Genomic DNA, 15,628 nt, shown 5'->3' with positions numbered 1-15,628 from the left:
GGAGCTGGGGCGGCTACCGAAGCAGTGGGGCCAAGCTCCACCTGGGAAGGAGGACCTGAAGGAGCAGCAGCACTTCCATGGGCAGGAACAGGGGCAGCAGGCACAGTGACAGCAACAGGAGGTAGGTCCAGGGGTGAACTCTTCGGACACTCAAAAACAGGTGGAGGAGTGAGGACAGCAGAACCTGGGGGAGGAGGAGGGTAATACTCCACCTTGGAGATGCGTGGCACTGGTACCTGCACCACAGCAGTGGGGGTAACCATCGTAACGTGCTGGGTGTAGACCAGGTGAGTTGGTGCCGCGTACCCTAGAGTAGACACTGTCGTGGTCGTCCTCAACTCCACCACATGCGGGACTGGGACTGCAGCTAGATGGTGTAGGAGTCCCTGGATGCTTGGAGTGCTGGGAAGATTCAGCGATTGCCATACCTGCTGCAGATCCCCACACGTGGAGGCAGACAAACCTGAGGAAGAAGGAACAGTCGGGTAAATGGGGGGAGTTCCTGTTCGCTCAGAGGGGGAAGGATCCCCCCACCAAGCAGACAGAAGTTCCCGAGTACAACTCTAGGTCGGCATGTCTTCCTCCCTCCTCTGCACACGACAGATCGAGTGAAGAGGCGGAAAGAGACATGTCCCCCGAAGGAGTGAGAGCCATGCGAGGAAGCTTACGAGGGGGATGGAAGAAGGAAAGAAGACTACGTGTCTGTAACCAGCGGTGTCGAGGGAGAACTTCCCGACGACACCTTGGCTAACTTACGTGGCTTTTCCTCCTCTCGTATCTCCCCCACTGCTCCTCCGACCAGAAGATACAAGTGTCACAAGTTAACTCCTTATTACACTCACGCCCTTGGCACCTTGCGCAGAGGGTGTGGGGATCCACATCTTCACTGGAGCGAAATGCACCACACTTTCTACCCCCCACTCCAAGACATATTCTACGGTTGGATGGGGGGTGTAAGGGCTTATTTGTCACAATCTTATCAGAATCAGACAAAATAGACCAAAAAAAAAACCACAGGCAGAAATATCCACAAATACACAAGAAAAAAGGCAAAATGTAAAAAAGAACATAGAACAGTCTCACGACAGAGATGGGCAGAGAGGTAAACAACACGGCTGCACCCGACAGTGTGGCGGGATCACAAGATTAAAAACTGCCGGGAAAATCTCCCCCATATAAACCTAATCACTCCAGCTGCCAAACCCACCCTCAGTCACACTTTCCTCTTACATTACAGAATACAAGCAGGACAATTGACCTATACTTACAAAAAAAAAAAAAAAAAAAAAAACACGTCTACTCACCCAACTCCAGATACGCCAGGCTATGCTGTGCTGTCTGCTGGTCAAGGTCACTGAGACAACAACAACAACAACAACCAAGAACCACAACCCAACAACCCTGGACCACAACTCAACAACACAACAACAACAAGGAACACAACCACAACAAAAGACCAATGTACAAACAATCACCAACAACAAAAAAAGGAATCACAACAGCTCACGAACAACAACCCTCAACAACTCACAACCACACCAAGAAACCACAACAGCCCCCCAACAATAACCCTCAACCACAACAACTCTCATATAACTCAACAGAAACTCACAAGCACAACAAATCCAACAGCACAGGCACAATAACTCCCAAGCAAACAACAAACTCAACAGCAACTAACAACAAATAAAAAACACACAACTTATCTGACTTTCAATGCCTTCAATAGACTGCTGCCGACACTACTATCACCAGCTCTCACCAAAGACTGACCAAAGACTGCCTTAAAAGACTCACTCAAACCACAGATCTCTAAACTCCAACAGCACCAGCAGACAACCCTGAACTCACCAACAGCCAATTCAGTCGCTAACCATCCAACCACCAATTACCTTCTCTCTCTCTCTCTCTCTCTCTCTCTCTCTCTCTCTCTCTCTCTCTCTCTCTCTCTAGGGGACACAGACGTTGTCAAATGGAACTCCATAATGGCAGTCGAAAGCAAAGTGGAATGTTTACATTGTCGGGCGGGACTCCCGACCATCGGACAAGCAGTTACTGCCTAACTACCTTGTTTGTTTGTATGGTGTTTTTACGTTGCATGGAACCAGTGATTATTCAGCAACAGGACCAACGGCTTTACGTGACTTCTGAACCACATCAAGAGTGAACTTCTATCACTAGAAATACACATCTCTTACCCCTCAGTGGAATGCCCAAGAATCGAACTCGCGGCTACCGAGTTGGCACGCCAACACCATACCGACCATATACAGTATATGCTAATACGTATTGTTCAAATGAGCACTGGGAAGGCTGGGAAGGATGTGGCATCGATGCTGGTACGAACGGCACCTCAGTTGGTCGACGCCATATTGGATTTAAAAACTGCCTTGAAAACATATTTTACAAAGACCTCACATGCTTATTTTAGGGTAAAAAACCGCATGGTACAGGGGTGGACCATGTTCGATCAATGAGTACAACCCCAAGAAAAGTACATTATAACGCGTCCTGACACCGGAGTAAAGGTCTGTAGCTCCGTTTCTCACCAACAACAAGTCGCGTCTGATGCCCATCTCCGATGTCAGGACGCGTTATAATGTACTTTTTTTGGGGTTGTACACATTGATCGTACATAGTCCACCCCTGTACCATGCGGTTTTTTACCCTAGTTTGTATGGGGCTTTTATATATCACATTATGTTTACGAAACTTCAATCTTTTGAATGTTATGCTTAAAGATGTAATTGTATTCTTGTTTCACCAATTAAATATCAAGTGAATAGGGCTGATCCACCCGATGACGATGGATCCAAGGCGGTGTTTCCCCCTATAGTATTTGTTAAGAGTTACTTCACAGCATGATGGAAGGGAGTGGAGATACCTAAAGTTTAATACCTAGTAGGCAGTGGCGGCTCGTGGCTACCATTCTAGGGGGTGCTGTTACATATATATATGTTTTTTTAATTGTGTGATATTAACTGCATAAACATGCACAAACCCACATTATACACACGCACACATATATACATACTTATATATAATATATATATATATAATATATATATAATATATATATATATATATATATATATATATATATATATATATATATATATATATATATATATATATATATATATATATATATATATATATTATATATACGTATGTAGTATGTATGTATGTGTGCGTGTATAATGTGGGTTTGTGCGTGTTTATGCAGTTAATATCACGCAATTAAAAAATATATATAGGTATGTAACAGCACCCCCTAGAATGATAGCCATGAGCCACCACTGCTATAGTAGGTAGCCTAGTTATGAGTTAATTCACAGCAAGACGGAAGGAAAGGCGAGTGGAGATAAAGTTTAACACTAACATATGGCTGGGGGCTGAAGGGATATTGTTTTTGATCAGACTGGTTCTAATGGGACACTGCAACCGTCCTTTCATTAGGTATGGGCTAAGCACCAAGTCAGGTGCACTGATGACACTATCCACTACCTATAGGTAACCTATGCTGTGCAGCTCAATAGCCATCTCCCTCGTTTCTAGTACCTAGGATTAGGTAGCCCCTGGGGGTTGATTACAGTCGACCCCAAAAAATAAAAGTAGTAGGCTAGGTAGCTAAATTCTTAATATAGCCTAGGTAGTAGCTAAGCAACCCAAATACTACTATCCAGGTAGCCTATATAGCTAGCTACCTACTAGGCTAGGTACTAGCTGGTAGGAGAAACTGTAAATTCTTAATACCTAAACAACCCAAACACTAGGTACTACTATGTACTGGGTAGTACTATCTACCTAGGTAGTAGGTAGCTACTACTACCTACTAGCCTAGCCTAGGAAGGAACAATGAAACACCCCACAGTTGGTTAGCGATGCCTAGCGTTGGCCTTCAATTGAAGCATGTGGTTTTGGTCTTACCACTAAGATGTAGGTAATTATATAATTTACCACCGGTTAGCGTAAGTGACACGACAATGATACGAGCTCTGAGGAATTCAAGGGTCCTGGTCAGAGGTCACTTGTGTTTACAATCACGGTCACCATGGAAGGAATGATTGGTTGGTTATGGGTCGAGGCAATGTCTTTGCAACGGCGCCTCTTAATCTTGAGGGGTTTTTTTTATTTGTTGAGCTCTTTCATTTTTTCTCTCTTTTTTTCCACATCATGTATATGGTTTCTTTTCTTATATCATTATTACCTGTAAATAAAAATTTCCCAACTATGCCAATTTCCTTCTCTTCATAGGGTTGCTGTAGCCCAATTGCTTTAACACGTTCTTCTCTATAAGTACAACAATATAAGAAATGAAATATGTCTTCTATTGTATTATGGCAAAAAGGACAAAGGTGTTCTCATTCTGGTGCCTTTTTGCTATATTTAAATTAAGAGAGTTGGTTCTGGCTCTGAAGAGAAGTATTGAACCAGTAGAATTATCATAAGTTTCTTAATCTTTTATTTCTCTTTTCCACATTTTATATATATATTCACAGTCACTTTATTTTCCCAGTCTTCTTTCCACTTCACTGTATCCCAGATTCTGGCTTTGTCCTTTATTTCTGTTTTGGACATTCCTTCCAATTTTCTTAAATTGATTTTAATTTCATGGATGTACTTTTCCACTGTTTTCCACCATTTTCTTTCCTGGAGTGGATACAATACCTGCAGAGCTCCTTAAAAACATGGGGGAGGATGGAGTCATCTGGCTACTAGAGCTAATCGACATACTCTGGAATGGGCAAATGCCACCTGAAGACTGGAGAAGAGATCTAATATGCCCAATCTATAAGAAAGGTGACAAGACAAATTGCAGCAATTATAGAGGAATATCCCTAATGCCACATGCTTTTAAAGTATATGAAAGAATACTTGAAACTAGATTGAGAGGATATGTTGAACCAAACCTGGGTGAATGGCAAAACGGTTTTCGACCAGGAAGAGGGACAACTGATATGATTTTCTCCCTCAAGATGATATTTGAGAAGAGCTGGGAATGGGACAGGGATAGATATATTGCTTTTATAGATCTAGAAAAGGCTTTTGATAGAGTACCAAGAATGAAAATATGGGATGCCCTAAAAGACCCTTACTATGAAATCCCTGAGAAACTTATAAGAGCAATTTATAACACCTATCAAAACATCAGATCCAGAGTAAAAACAAATCAAGAGAATGAAGACTGGTTTGAAATAAAATCAGGAGTAAGACAGGGCAGTGTCCTTTCGCCACTTCTTTTTATATTGTTCTTAGATAAATGTATGAGGGAACTAGGTGAGGATGAAGCTGCAGATATGACCATCAACCTTATGTATGCAGATGACCATGCAATGATAGCCCTCAGCGCAGAATCTCTCCAAGAAAAAGTCAACAACTGGAACGCGATCTTAACAGCTAATGGAATGCGGATCAACAAGAATAAGACAGAGATCATGCACCTATCACGACCACCAAGTAACGTAGATGTAGAATTAGAAGGTCAGACATTGAAACAGTGTAGAAATTTCAAATACTTAGGAGTAGAGTTTAGTGACCAAAACGATTCAAAATTGGAAATAACTACCTGAATACAGAAATTCAGTAACAATCTGTATCTGCTCTACCCACTAATGAAAGACAGAAATATACCTCGCAAAGTGAAAACCATAATATACCTCTCTATTTTAAGACCAATATTGACTTATGGCCATGAATCATGGACATTAACATCAAGAACTAGAAGCCAACTTCAAGCAGCTGAAATGAAAGCCCTAAGACTCATAAAAGGTGTAACAAGACTAGATAGGCTACGAAATGAAGACATTAGAGGAGAACTGGGAGTGGAGGGGATACTAGATTTTGTGGAGAGAGGACAGCTTAGATGGTTTGGACACACCAAAAGAATGGAGGAGGAGCGATATCCTATAAGGTTTTTGGAATGGACACCGGAAGGAAGGAGACCGGTAGGGAGACCAAAAATGAGATGGCTACAAAACATAGAGAGAGGAGTAGAGAGGAGAGGCTCTAGTTTGCGGGAAGTTGATGAGATGAGGCTCTATGATGATCGCCAAGAATGGAGACTGTTCCTGAAGCAGGACGACTGACAAGCCTGGAGGCCTACCTGGCGTCTGGTGAGAAAGGTGAGAAAGCTGTAATTATTTTCTTCAGTAACTCTTTCCGTCCATTTAAAGTATTATTTATATAGCTTATCTTTCCACTCATAATTCTACTTTTCATGGAAGATGCTCCTATCTCCTCCCTTAATGTGGCTACTACTGTACTTCTACATGCTCCTAATATTTTCCTATATACTCCATTCTCTATTCTTTGCAATTTTTCTATTTCTGTGTCTGTTAACCACATTGGTTCCATATAAGACTGATGGTAGAGCTATATTTTTCCAGAATGTTTTACCTATTGGAACTTTGTTACAGCTTTTTTCTATCACGGAATAGGTTAGGATGGCTAACTTCTGTGCTTTATCCATCATTTCCTTTTTCTGTAGCTTAACAGATTTCTAGAATCGTTTACCTTTATTCCTAAATATGTTATGTTCTCCCTCACTTTTATATTCTCTATCTCTTCTGGTTTATCCTTCATATTGAAAATAATGATGCTGCTTTTCTCTTTATTTATTTCTAGCCCACATTTATTTCCTATATCTATCAAAATCTTTATATTTATTCTTGCATCTTCTATATTTCTTGCTAAATTAACCCATCGTTAGCGAAGAAAAGTGTCCCTATCTTTACTAATTCATTTTCAAATCCTGTCCCTTCCCCCTCCATTTTCTTAATTATTAAATACGTAATCAATTTGAAAAGTGAAGTAGAACCTGTGCAACCTTGCCTAATTCCACTGGTAATTTCCATTTCCTGTTCAACTCCCTCCCCTAGGTCTATTAGTGTGATATCTCCTTCATATATATTAGCTATACTGCCTCTATGATTTTTTTAATGTATTTTGAACTGTTTCATGACTTCGATCATAACTTCTCGTTTTTCTGAGTCAAAGGCTTTACTGTAATCGATAGCTATTACTATTAATGGTTTTCTATTCCTGTAGCTCTCTTCTACACAATATTGTAGTGTAAGGATATTATCTTCTATCCTACCCCCTCCTGTGAATCCTGCTTGGCATTCGTGATCTTGTTCATTCATTCTGTGGTGTGCTTCTATTTCGTCTTTTATCAGCATCATGAATACTTTGTATGATATATTTAATAAAGCTATTGGCCTTAAATCCTTAGCCCTTGGTTTCCTTTTCTTTTCTATCATTTTCGTTCTCGATTTCTTTCCAGATTCCGGCTTTTCTTTGATTTCCAGCTCTTTGTTGTAATATCTAACTAATACTTCTATACAGGTTTTGCTCTTCATTAATGCTTTGTAAAGCTCTGGTTTGATTCCATCTGGGCCTGCAGCTTTTTTAGCTTTGAGCTTATTTAGACACGCTATGACTTTTTCCTTGGTTATCAGAGGTTCCTGCATTGGTATTATCTTCCTTTTGCATTCCATCAATAGGTCCATGTGTTCTCTTAGTTCTTTTGGGAATCTATAGTCTCCAATTCTTATGATATCATCTACTTCTGCCAATTCATTTTCATATTCTATCATTTTCTCTTCATTCCAGATTTCCTTTATTTTATTTTCGTGTTTGCTGTATATGGTTCTCTAATAATTCACTAATTCATCCTTTGTTTCAGCCTCATTTAGCTTGCTTCCTGTTCATTATATAAGTGTATAGTTTCTTTTTTGTTCTTTGCTTATTTCTTAACTTACCAATATTTTCCCAGAGCTCTCTGTTTTTGTTTCTTCTTATTTCTTCTGTTATTTTCTTTTCATAAATTGTTATCTCTTCTTTTATTAATAGCTGCACTTCTTTTTTCTTTTGCATATATTTCTTCTCTAGACTTTCCTTTACGACATTATCTCTCTCATTTCTTTTCTTCCTATTCAGCTCCTTCCTTTCCTTGATACCTTTTCTTATTTCTTCACTGAACCAGGGTTGCTCCTCTACTTTCTCCTCTACTAGCATCTTTCTCTTATATGTTCTCACTAGCTTGTCTTCTGCTACTTCTTTTATTGATAAGTCCATTTCTGTGATTCTGTCAATGTCTTTATCTATTAGGATCTCTTCTAGTTTTTTAATAAAGTCATTCAGGTTATCTTCATCTGTTTTGAAGTATTTTACTTCCTCCCATTTACCCTTGTTGAGATTCTTGTTCTGTCCTTTGAATGTTAAGTTAATGGTAATTAGGTTATGGTCTGAGATATCAAATTCATTTTTGTCTTCATCAATTACCAACTCCTCAAAATTTTTATAGAACTTCTCATTGACTAAAGCAAAATCTATTACACTTTTCATCTGCATCCTCTCCCATGTGTAGACTCCAGTGCATCTGTCTTCCCCGTTTCTGTCCATATTCTGGTAGCCTAAGAAACCTATATGGCCTTTAAAATCTCCTAATATTAATAATGATTCTTGGTCGTTTATGTTTTTAATAATGTTTTCACATTCAAATTTTATTGCTTTATCTCTATTTTTATCCTCCTACTACTGATAAGTATAACAATAAAATATGAATAGTATTATTGTATATTTTACATTTGGCATACAATAAATCTTTGCTAGTGGTCTCCACCTTGTTTAACTCTGTTTTATCACTGTTTCTATACAGCATCATTAACCCTCCTCCTTTTTTGTCTTTCATCTCCCTCATATTTTCTATTTTATTTATACCTTTACTTAATGCTAAATTGTCTAGTTTCTGATGAGTTTCAGTTAAACAAAATATCTTATTATCATTGTCTATAACACTTTCTATTTCTGCTTAACTTTTGTCTAGTTAAACATTGTATATTTATCATATATGTTTTAAACTGTATTTCAACTTTTTTTTATTTGGGCTCCTTGGTTAATGTATTATTTTTATCTCCGTTTATTACATTTCTCCTGTTGCCCCCTCCAGACTCTGAAAATTTTCATTTCTGATCAGTTTATATTTTTCCCTCCCGACTTGGTTCTGTTTCAGAGTTGTTTTTCTCTTTGCAACGGCGCCTCAGTAGCACAGTATTTAAAAAGTGTGGTTATAACAAATTACGCATACGCACAAGTAGGCATATAATATTATTCATAACTAGGGTGACGATACGTCCCCCTTTGAGGGGGACAGTCCCTCTTTTTGACTCTTTATCCCCCAAAAAACAGCGGGCTTTTGGGGGGGGGGGGACGCCCTAATGTCCCCCTTTCAGCCTTTTTTTTTATGTAATTACTACAATTGTCCTTAAAAATTAGAGACTAATTTTTGTTTAAATTGTCAGCAATAAATCAAGCCAAAAATACGTCAAAGAATGAAGTAAGAATTTTTTTTCTTTTTAAATAATGTCTGTAATTTTCCTTAAATTTTAAAGAATAATTTTATGCTTAAAATGTCAGCAATAATGTCTGAATAAAAACACTAATTAATAGACTTTAAAATATCAGCGATAATGTCTGAATAAAAACACTGATTGATAGACTTTCTCATTTATCATCACCTGTAATTGAATATACTTATGTATTAAACTTCTGAATTTATAACGACTCAACATAAGTGCAAGTGCACTTGGGCTTACTATATAGTACCTTTGTCCCCCTTTCGCAAGTCAAATAAATGGTCACCCTATTCATGACTAAATAACCGCACTTCACTGATTATATGTATTCATACTCCTTGTGTTATGATTCATTAATTTCCGATGATTCTGCTACTCCTAACCCCTCTTACTTTAATGAAGCCAAACGAATTGTACGTATGTATGTATATATATATTTATATATATATATATATATATATATATATATATATATACTTTATATATATATATATATATATATATCATATATGTTATATATATATGGTATATATATATATATTATATATATATATATATATATATATATATATGTATGTATGTATATGAATTATATGTTATATATGTATATATATATATATATATAATATATATATATTATATATATATATATATATATATATATATTGTGAGGTATCAACAAAGAGGCAGGTAAAGGTATACTAACTTTATTACGTTGTTGTTTAAGATTAAGCTGACCTTGTGTCAGCACAGGCTCTTGCTCACCGAGCAGCTCGTAGTGCAAGGTAGTAAGAATGTGGGATGGATAGGATATGTGCCTTTAATTGGTGATAAACTTTATTACAGGAAAACAGTGCTTATAAACAAGGCTGCAGACAGATATGTAGCATCCGACCCCCACTGAGAGAAAAATGACTCGGAGCCAGCCGAGTTGTGTTTTTGTACAGATATAAATACATAAATATTATTTGCTACAGTTATCAAAGACATGTGAATTATATGTCGGCGGCAAGGCCAGAGAATGCTTTATAGAATGGGGTAAGGTACAACACGGCTGAAACAATTATGTACAATAAATAGTGAAAAAAGTGTTGTCCTTAAAAATACTCCCCCCCCCCCAACGACAATAATTATGAAATAATAATTAGAAGACATAATGACTTATTTGCAATACTGTATCAGTGGGTGGAGGCAACCCTGAGTCTGTGATACCAGCTGTTTTGGAGGGTTCTCGGTGTCTGCGTCCTCTGGTGAGCTGGGCAACAGGATGACTTCCCTGGAGCAGGACCTGGGGGGTTTGACCGTCGCCTTTGGGCGGCCGCGGGTCCGTTTTAGTGGCTCGGGGCCGTCAGGAGAATATTTGTTTTGCGACGGCACACTGGGACGTCTGCCGGGTTCTTCCTCGGTGTTGTCCTCATCTATCAGGAAGGCGGGCTTCAGCCTATTGAGGGAGACCCAATCCTCACAGCTGTGCATGAAATGAGGTAGTACCCCTTGTCCGTGCGGTGGAGGACACGGTAGGGACCTTGGTAAGGCCTTATCAGCGGTGGGCAATGGGCGTCATTTTGGATAAAGACATGTCCACAGGATGACAGGACCTTGGGCTGGAAGTGCTTCATCCTGTCAGAGAACGTCTTGAGGCAAGGCGTGAATTTCCCAGCGATCTTGCGAAGACTCACGATCGAGATGTCAGCATCGTCGGTGTTTGTCAGGAAAAATTTGCCTGGTACTGCCAGCGTTACCCTGTAGACTTTCTCCATGGGTGATGCTTTGCTGCTGAAGTTCGGGGTGGTTCTCTGAAGGTGAGCGGCCATAGTGAGTCCATTAATGGCCGAGTCAAAACTGCTTCGTCACCGTCCAATCCGGGAGATCACCAGTTGTGAGGTATCAACAAAGAGGCAGGTAAAGGTGTACTAACTTTATTACAAACAGTGCTTATAAACAAGGCTGCAGACAGATATGTAGCATCCGACCCCCACTGAGAGGAGAGAAAAATGAGTTGTGTTTTTGTACTGACACAAATACATAACTATTATTTGCTACAATTATCAAGGACATGTGAATTATATGTCGGCGGCAAGGCCGGAGAATGCCTTTTAGGATGGGATAAGGTTGCAACGTGGCTGAAACAGTTATGTACAATAAATAGTGAAAAAAGTGTTGTTTCACTTACAAATATATATAAATATATGATTATATATTACTATATATATATATATATATATAATATTATATAGTATATATATATATACTACAGACATAAAATTCCTTGTAAACCAATATACTTCAAAAGGGACATGATCTGAGACAAATACATAACTATTATGTGCTACAGTTATACAGTTATCAAAAAGACATGTGAATTATAGTCGGCGGCAAGGCCGGAGAATGCTTTACAGGATGGGATAAGGTTGCAACGTGGCTGAAACACTTATGTACAATAAATAGAGAAAAAAGTGGGGCGCTGCTGTCCGTGGCGCCCTCCTCTAGTAGTAGTAGTAGGGCTGCATCGCCCGTTGGTATCGGCCCTCTCTTGGGGGATTCTGATAGGGAAGTTCTAATTGGTGTTTGTATCGTGGTAGTGTTCCACACTCGCCCCTATATCATTACCGACACTTCTTTTTAAGAGTGAGAGAGTCAGTTTACTGACATTTTCTTAATTTGTTTTCTCTGGTAATTTAGCTAATTTTACCTAGAAAGAATGATGTTAAGGATTACTTTCATAGGGCGACACGAGCCAAATCACCCCAGAAATAGATTTTGGGGTTTCCTTCGTCAAAAGTTCCCTTGATATATATATATATATATATATATATATATATATATATATATAAATATATGGATATAGGAGATATAGATATAGAATATATATATCTATATATATATATATATATATATATATAAAATATATATATATATATATATATATATATATATAATATATACACATTACAGACAATACAAATTTATTGTAAAACAATTACTTCCAAAGGGGGCATAATCGAGACATACACTATATAATATATATATAGATATATATATATATATATATATATATATATATATATATATATCTAATAACAGGAGCCCATAAAAACACCAAAATATAGAGAGACAAAAATACTATATTTCAGAGACTGCTTCTCTCTCTCAGGTAGATGAATGAGAAAAGTTTACAGAAAAGGTGGCATTTATACCAAGAGGTCCATCCACAGGCAAGCCAATTTAGGTTACCCCTGCTGATAATCTTCCTTTAATCTTCTTAAGCTTGGTTGAATGAAAATCTTGTCGATCACATCTGAATCCCATGCTCGTTTTGAGATGTTCATTACCTGCCTCTCTTTTATTAAGGACCGATTCCATCATTTGACTCTTGTACCGGCAGTTGCTGCTATAAATTATACAATACAAATTCCAGTTTATTCTATGGTTATGTTCATTTATATGGTTGAAAATAGCGGAGATCTGTTGTCAATACCTAACTGACCGTTTGTGTTGTATTAATCACTGGAGAAGTGATTTTCCTGTAAATCCCATGTAGGACTGGTCACAGTCCTGTGGCATGGGATATCATAAACCCCTGTGTCCTTGGGGGATGTCTTTTGTGGACGTTAATCAGGGAATTCTGTTGTAACAGAACATTTTACCAGTCATATATATATATATATATATATAGTATATATATAGTATATATATCTATTTATATATCTATATATATATGTATATATATATATATATAGATATATATAGATATATATATATATATATATGTATCTAGTATATATATATATGTATCTATATATATATATATATATATATATATATATATATATATATACTATATATATATATATGTATCTATATATATATGATATATATATATATGTATATATATCTAGATACATATATATATATTATATATATATATATATACTATATATATATCTAAATATATCTATATATATATAGATATATAATATATATATATATATATAGATACATATATATATATATATAGATATATATATATATACGTATATATATATATAATATATGTATATATCTATCTATATATATATATATATAGATATATATATATATATAGATAGATATATATATATATATCTATATCTATATATATATAGATTATATATCTATCTATCTATCTACTATCATCATCTATCTATCTATATATATATGATATATATATATATATATATATATATATATATATATATATATATATATATATATATATATATATATATATATATATATATATATATATATATATATAAAGCTGCAAGGTAGAAAGTTGATGCTATCTTTCAGAAAAACAACTGTCTCCCTCTATAGGGAAGTTTATTCTGTAATCATGTTTCTTTTGTGGTTAAAAATAGCTAAGCTCCGTTGCCCATACCTAACTGACTGTTTATGTAGTATTAATCTCTGGTGAGTGATTTAACAGTATAAAAACCGATGTAGGATTTGTCACGTAGAGGCAAACGATTTTGTATAATCATCTATTTGGGGACTGACTCTTGTTGGATGTTAATCAGGGATTAAACGTCTACAAAACCGAGTCCCCAAAGACCCTGTATGTGAAATCCCTTGCCTCAACTGTTGACCAATCCTACATTGGTTTACTGGAAAATCACTCCACCAGAGATTAATACAACATAAATGGTCAGTCAGGCACGGCCAACAGAGCTCAGCTATTTTTAACCTCACACATATATACAAAATATATAATATATACAATTAATATATATATATATATATATATATATATATATATATATATACATATACATATCTATATATATTATATATAAGCCATATTGGAGTAAAGGATAGGCACTCTTTCCTATTTTCTATTTATTCAAATGCCAGTTTCATATCTCTCGATACATCTTCCAGGCTGAAATCGCAAACTAGTTATAATGGCGATTGTGTATAAGCAGAGTGGGGAAGGTACACATACTTTTATTAACACCATATTCTAAAATTAAAAGTACATATATATAATACATATACAGTAATACCTCAGTCTTACACAAAGTTAGGTTCTAGACAGCACCCCGCCTCACACTAAATTTTTATGTAAGTTTGGCACAGTCTCTGGAAATGCTTGTGAGGTCGGAATGAGACAGAACAGAGTACTAACTAATTTATTACCTGGGCATGCAGTATACATAGCAGTGTGCGGACAGAAACGGAGTGCCCGACCCCGAGTCTCACAACCTGCACACAGACAAAGGAGAATTTGTGTTTCTTGGCAGTTAATCAAATAACAATAGCAAAAGACATAATGGACATACATTGATGAGTTATATGTTGGCGAAAAGGCCAGGAAATTCTACATACAAATATATACATGTGGTTCTTGCTGCTTTGAGATGAGATACATGATCGTGATTAATGGGTAAAGAAGGTCTTTACAAGTACTCCCCAGGACCAAAAATTTTAATTAATTATTAAAAATTTTAAATTGAAATAAATTGTTTAAATTTAATGAATTTAATTTGGGGATTTGATCTGTAAACCCAATGTTTAAATTTTTTTTTCCATTGATATCTTGTTGGTATCAGGAGCTGTCCCCGAGTTCTTGATATCTGTGGTTGTGGGTCGGTCTTGACCGTTGAGTCATCTGGCGGGATTGCCAGGGTGTTGTCCTTAGTCTGGCCCCTGGGATGGCATCGACCTCGTCTCAGGATTTTCTATATCTTTGCTTGAGGTCTTGTTTTGTGCAGGAATTCGCAGACGTCTACCAGTCTCCTCCCAGGCTTTGTTATCCACCAGGAAGGCTTTGGTTTTTAACCTGTTCGACAAAGATACTGCTTGTTTTTTTTTCAAGCCCCGTGGATTGGTGGTAGGACCTTGGGAATTTTTTTTCTTTGTTTGAATGACACGGTAAAGGACCCCTTTCTTGTATGTCTGGACAGGGGTGGGGCAGTGGGCGTTAATCCCCCCTCAGGGGGGGAAAAAAGGGGATTTTGGGAAATGTGTGGGGGGCAGGTTTTTTTTTTCCCAGGGCTTCTGGGCTGTAGTTATGTGTCCTGTCCGTGAAAGTCTTCCGGCAGGGCGCAAACCCCTTCACTATTTCCCTTAGTCTTCTGAGGGGCATATCTCAGTCGTCTGGTTCCGTAGGAAAGAATTTCCCAGGTACTGCCAATGCTTCCCCATAGGCTTTTTCTGCAGGAGATTCTTTGCCATTTGCTTTTGGTGCTGTTTGGAGACCTAGCAGGACCCAGGGCAGCTGCACCTTC

The 15,628-nt window shown here is 37.2% G+C and overlaps 1 protein-coding gene and 1 pseudogene across 3 annotated transcripts in view; one reads left to right on the top strand and one right to left on the bottom strand.

Annotated features, from left to right (window-relative positions):
• Nucleotides 1-4,097, bottom strand: part of LOC135196916 (tRNA-uridine aminocarboxypropyltransferase 1-like) — a 173,250-nt gene extending 169,153 nt beyond the window's left edge. The window contains exon 1 of one of the 3 annotated variants that reach the window (XM_064223741.1): nt 3,961-4,097. The gene's annotated coding sequence lies outside the window, so the exon portion shown is untranslated. Of the gene's footprint in view, nt 1-1,304; nt 1,844-3,930 lie in introns of those variants that run through there. The other 2 variants (XM_064223740.1, XM_064223742.1) reach the window with 2 other exon arrangements.
• LOC135196918 (succinate-semialdehyde dehydrogenase, mitochondrial-like) overlaps nt 1-15,628 on the top strand; it is a 176,376-nt pseudogene that overhangs the window by 34,982 nt on the left and 125,766 nt on the right.

Source organism: Macrobrachium nipponense, chromosome 18 (assembly GCF_015104395.2).
Source record: "Macrobrachium nipponense isolate FS-2020 chromosome 18, ASM1510439v2, whole genome shotgun sequence".
NCBI classification, from domain to species: domain Eukaryota; kingdom Metazoa; phylum Arthropoda; class Malacostraca; order Decapoda; family Palaemonidae; genus Macrobrachium; species Macrobrachium nipponense.
Note: the sequence above shows the minus strand (reverse complement) of the source record. Positions and strands in the feature narration are given on the sequence as shown.